Here is a 6000-nt window from a genome sequence, read left to right on the forward strand (position 1 = left end):
TGTGCGCCTAGAGCCCGTGCTCCGCAACAAGAGAAGCCACCGCAATGAGAAGCCCGCGCACCACAACGAAGAGTCGCCCCCGCTCGCTGCAACTAGAGAAAGCCAGCGTGCAGCAAGGAAGATACAACGCAGCCAAAAATAAAAATAAATAAAATAAATAAATTAAAAAAAAAAAAGAAGTAGGATTGGTCCACCACAAGGATTTATTGAGCACCTAGTGTCTGCCCTCCCTTGCTGAGAGTTTTCTCCTCTCTCAGCCTCAGATTTAGTCAGTGAGAGGAATGAGATGGACACCACTGGTAAGTAACGAAGAACTTGGGGCCACCCTCCCCATCTCTCCATGGTTGGGCCTGTCAGCAGCTCAAACCCAGCACAGCCAAAGCCAGGCTCAGGATGTTCTCCCACGTTAAGTCAACTGTACCAGGGATCACCACCACCACCTACTCAAGTCCTAGACTAACAATCACAGGGGCTCACGAGGTAGTGAGCTCCCTGTCATGGGAATAACCAAGCAAGGAGCGTCATGTCTCTCCACCAAGACGTGGCCTCAATGGCTGTCTTTCAGTCCATCTTAATTAGACCCAAAGTCTTACCAGCTGTGTGACACTGGACAAGATACTGGCCTCTCTGTGCCTTGCCCTCCTCATCTGTACAATGGGATCATATAATGACCTCATAAGGCCTCAGAGGGTTAACTGAGAGCAAATATGTAAGATGCCTTCCAGGTGCCTCTCCAGGACTATTATTATTTCACAGCTTTACCTATCCACTTGTGGGAGCTAAGTGGGGCAGAAATAAAAATTCCTATTTCACAGATTTGAAAACTGAAGCACAGAGAGTAACCCCCCTCAGACTCAGAGGGGTGTAAGTGACTCCAAGCGGATTGTTTTTGCTGGAGAAACTGCTTTGGCAACACAAAGAAGGCCTTTAGCCAGCCCAGCTGATGGCACAGAAAGCAAAACCTTAAGAACCTTCCAGAAAATGAGCAGGACTTCTGCTGGGGTCAGAGGAGCCCATGGTGGCAGCTCCTGACAGTGAGGCATCTTGGTGACATTCCCTCACCTTAAGGCATGTAGCATCGTGGAAAGCGGACGCGCACACCTCATGCCAGAGACCCTGGGGTTTGAGCCCCAGCCCTGCTCCTTGCTGCCCTGTGTCTCTGGGCAGCCCTTGGCCTCTCCAAGCCTCAGTTTGCCCATCTGTTAACTGGGCATGGCCACGATCACCTTCTGGGCTGCTGGGAAGAGTAAGTGGGATGGTGCCTGGGGAAGACTTCACACAGGGCCTGGCACACAGTAGGTGCTCAGGGAATGGCTGTCCCCTGCTTCCTTCCAGAGGTAAACCCAGGCTTTGGAGTCAGAACCGAGGAGAGCAATACTCCCCGCTGCAATGAACTACATAGATTTTCCTGAAAATCTTTTCAGAAAGGAGCTAGCCCTGGCCCCTCCCCACTTGCGCCTGGGTGTAGTACGTGGTAATGCAGTAGCAAATGTCACCTCTGTCCTCTCTGCTCTCCCTAGAGGGTACAGATGGGCGCCAGCATCACCTGAAGGCTTCCTTGTGCACCAAGGGCCCTGTACATGGCTTCACCCATAGTCATCACGTGACCCCACAAGTGGGTTTCCAACAAGAACATTAACACTAATACTGGTAGGAACTCCAGGGCCGGTGCCAGGCCAGCCTGACTGCAAGCCACTGTCACTGCAAGACCACACGTCACTGCACGACCACTCTACCACACCAACACAGGGCACTGTCCTTCTGGAAACCTTCCATGAGGCCACGTTGTCCTCACAAGTACCCCACGTGGTAGGTGCTACGATAATCACCACGTCATAGATGAAGAAACCGAGGTGCACAGAGACGTTTGGTGACTTGCCAACATCACACAGCTGGTGAGAGGTGGGGCTGAGATTCGAACCCAAATAGCCTGGCTCCAGAACCCAGGTCTTAATCACCTAAGTGCGTTTTCCAATCCACTCTATACAAATGAGAGCACTGAAGCTCAGCAGGTGGACCTGACTCTGGGGTCTCCAGCCTTTGCGGCCCCTCCCTGGCCCCTGCTGGCTCCCCTTCCAGGCCACCCAGAGCCCAGGGTCTGAGGTCAGAGCCAAGTCCTCTAAGGCAGCGGCACCCGGGCTGCTCCCCTGAGACATCTGGATTCCTGAGTCACTAGAATTCTGCTCACACAGAGTTTCAAAGTCCCTGTGCCTCTAGGTGCTCCCCCACTGAGGTTCGATTTTGAGACATAAAAGAGGGATGTGGTTAAAAGAAAAAAAAAGGTTATACCGTCACCAGGAAGTCACCTCCTTGTCCCACTCTCCCACGTCTTCATCACAGCCCATGGTCCTAATTCATACCTCCCGACTCTAACTCTCGTCCTCCTCAGCAGCCGTACCCCTGAGGGCCACCTGGGCTATGGGGTGAGTCCCGCAGCAGGACGTCCTGACTCCGCTTTTGACCTGGAGGACCACTGACAGCACGTCTGACCCAATAGCTCCCCATCCAGGTTGCTTCTGTGGCCTCCCCCTTTCTGCGTGGGTCTCTCTGCCTCCCTGGGGACACTTGCCATCCTCCAGGCCTGAAGAAGGCCTGGGGGAACGAGTGAGTGAGAGAGTGAATGAATGAATGAATGAATGACTTTTCCCGTTCCTCTCTGGGCGTCGCGAGAGCTCTGCTCTCCTCACAGATGTCCCAGAAGATGATTTTGTTCACGTCCATGAACGTCCACAATTTGGGGAACCTGGTGAGGGCCCGGGGCTTTCACCTTCCTTCTCCCATCCCGGCCTCTCCAGAATCTGCCGGGAGTCGCCCGGGGACAAGGGTGTTGTCTCCCAGTGCCTGCCTTGAGCAAGGGAGCTGGCACTGGCACGCAGCCGGATACCATAAAATGCCGCCTGAGGCTGCGAGGCAATTCCACGTGGCCATCCTCAGGCCTTTTAAACCACCCATTAGAAACAAAAAAATCCATCAGCTAACAAATGTTTCTGCACAGACCACTTTCCCTGCTGATGAGAAATTAAGTTCACGTGACTGTCCCCATCACCAGACAGTTAAAACAGCCGAGACACAGGGAGTGCCAGCCACTCTCACAACGGGTACCCACCCCCACGGCCAGTTTGCGGTGAGCTTGTGATATGTCGGGCGTTGTGCCTCTTTGGATCCTGACTACCCACAAGGAGCCCGTAATATTAAGATTCGCAGTTTTCAGATAAGGAAACTGAGGCCCAGAGAAGCAGTGACTTGCCCAGGGCCACACAGCCAGTCAGTGGTGTATGCTGACCCAGGTGCTAGCCCAGGTCAGCTTGATTCTATAGCCCTCACCCACCCCTTACCGCCATTTAAACAAATGGCTCAGAATCCCAGACCGTTTGGCAGGAAAGACCCTAGGGCGGCTCTAATCTCCTCTGACTGACAGGGACTTGGGCTCAGAGAGGGGAAGTGGCTTGCCCAGGGACACAGCAAGGCCATGCCCTCAGGATGGACTCCTCTTGGGTCCGCTTCACTGCCTGCCAGCCAGAGGGAGCTAATATGACCTTGTCCGATCACCCAATGACACCACCCAGCGGCACTCACACTTGCATGTGCACCAGAAGGGGGGAGTGGTAAGATGCAGATTCCTGGTGCCCCATCAGAGGTCAGGATAGGAGCCCAGGACTCCGCATTTTATCAAGCCCTGTCATTAAAGAGGACAGTCTGGTGGTCCCAGGCTCTTCTCCCAGAGCCCCCAGCTTACCCCTCCAGGGAGGGTCTTGGGTTGGGCCTGGTGTGGCAGGTCTGAGAGGCCACAGCGAGCTCACCCTCCCCCTCCAGATGCAGCCCAGGGACCGGCCTTTGGGATCCCTGGGAACTCAGGCACAGCCACGCTCTTGCCAAGAGCATCGCTAATCACCTGGACACGCTGGGTTCTCACAGCAGCTGCACACAGCTCTCAGGGCTGCCCCGAGCCACGGATGGGGAAATGGAGCTCGCCCTCAGGAAGTGGCCTGGCCGAGCAGGGCTGAGACCACACCCTGTGACCTTCGGGCCAGGGACCCTCCCCCAGCCCAGCAAGTTCTCCCCTACCTTGGCTCCATCGGAGAAAATCTTAGAAAGCGTCAGGCGCTGCTCATGTGAACGGGGTCTCGTGCATGATGAGATTTTGCCAGAGGCCCAGACCCTGGACGGGGCAGACCTGCCCCGTGTGCCACCTCTCAAGGGATGGGAGGGGGCTCACCAGGTTGAGGGCACGAACCTCTACAGGCTCCGCCTCTGCCCTCAGATGTGCCTGATGCCCCAAACGCACCCGCACAGGTCTGCAGGGCCAGCTCCCTGCAGGAAGGTGGCGGGCGGCCCAGGCCAGAGGCCAGAGGGGTGGGGCCGCACGCCGAGCCAGGACAGGGCTCAGAAAGGAGGTGTCTCCCTTCTGACCATCTTTGTTTGCTCTATTCAGGGGGGGCAGTGGAAAGACAGGGGAGAGCTGCGATGGGGAGGGGCAGTGTCGGGGGTGGGGGAAGATCAGGAAACAAGGCAGCTGGAGAAGCGGCCGGACGGACACGCAGAGACCCACCCACGGAGACAGACAGAAACTCAGAGACAGAGAAGAGAAGGGGGGGCAGGGGGGGCAGGGGGGGCGTGGGGGGCGGGGCGTGGGCGAGAGAGAGACTGCGAGAGAGGATGCGCTCCGGAGGTCCCAGGAGACGGGGGTGGGAGAGGCTGGACCCCCAACCAAGGGGAAGGCCCGACCCCCGCCCAACCCATGTCCCCGCACTCGGCAGGGACACGCGCGCGCGCGCGCACACACGCCACTCCGCCGGCGCCGCCCGGGCCCCCGCCCTCCGAGGGGCGCGCGTGCCGCCCCCTGCCCACCCGGACCCCTCCCCCGGCGGGGCCTCCGGGACCCGTCCCCGCCACTCACCTCGGTCCCCGCGCCACCTCCGCCGCCGCTGCCACCGCGCAGAGCCGGAGCCCGGGGCCGGGGGAGGGGGCCGCGGAGGCCCCGCCCCGCCCCGCCCCCCGGGCCCGCGTAGGGCGCCCGACGCGGCCGGAGCCACCGGACTCCTGGGCTGCTGGAGACGCGCGGCAGGCAGCCACCTGGGTCGCGGGTACGCCCACCCACCGGGGCCCGCCCGAGCTGGGAGCCGGGGGCCGGAGGGGCCCTCCCGGGATCCCCCCACCCGGGTGCACTGCGCAGGCTGTGGGCGGTGCCCGCCGGGGAAGGGGGTGTCCCCGGCCACCCTGGCGGCCCAGATCGGCTCTCTGGCCAGCAACGCATTCCTCCGCGACCCTCTAACGCCCACGGAGCGCCCCTTCCCCAAGGCCCAGCCTGTGGGGGTCGCCGGTAGCGGGGAGGAAAAATCAGACCCTCAGATTCAGTCCCTGCCCTGGGGCTTGGGGTCTTGAGGGAGGCCGAGGGGTCAGGGATGGGACAAACAAACGCTTCCAGCATCTAAATATCCCAGGGCCATGGTTGTCAAAGGATGGCCCGACTGCTCCGTGGGCAACACCCTGGAACTTGGTAGGATGGGAATTTTCGGGCCTCACCCCAGACCTACAGAAACTGGGGATGGGGCCTAGGAATCTGGGTTTTAACAAGCCCTCCTGGTGATTCCCAAGCTCCCGTGAAGTTTGAGAAGTTCTGCTCTGGTGGAAATAGCCCACACCCCATGCCCCACACCCATAGTAGGATGTAAATTCCCTGAAGGGGGGTATTTGTCCCTTTTCTTCCCCCAGAGGGTCCGCAGTGGTTAAGACAGTGTTTGTCTGTTGAAAGAACACATGGATGAATGGCCCCATCGTGAGCAGCGCTGGTCACTTTTCACCTGTGGCATCCCCTGACCCCCAGATCCATCCGCCGCTGGCTCTGCGCCGACCCTGGTGGGCTGCATCCCCCACTGGTGCCTGGTTGGGTCTGGCCAATGGGGGCAACAGCTGGAGATCAGAGGGAGAGAGGATGGGGCATTTCCTCCCACTGCCATGTGCTGTACACTGACGCTGTCGGTGCCCCTGAAGCCGAATCCA

At 58.9% G+C, this 6000-nt stretch overlaps 1 protein-coding gene across 1 annotated transcript in view; it reads right to left on the reverse strand.

Annotated features, from left to right (window-relative positions):
* PRR5 (proline rich 5) overlaps positions 1-4916 on the reverse strand; it is a 53355-nt gene extending 48439 nt beyond the window's left edge. Inside the window, exon 1 of the mRNA XM_082421184.1 lies at positions 4898-4916. The gene's annotated coding sequence lies outside the window, so the exon portion shown is untranslated. The remainder of the gene's footprint in view (positions 1-4897) is intronic.
* Positions 4917-6000: the final 1084 nt, after the last annotated feature.

The sequence above is a fragment of the Balaenoptera physalus genome, assembly GCF_965194825.1.
Source record: "Balaenoptera physalus genome assembly, chromosome: 13".
NCBI lineage: Eukaryota > Metazoa > Chordata > Mammalia > Artiodactyla > Balaenopteridae > Balaenoptera > Balaenoptera physalus.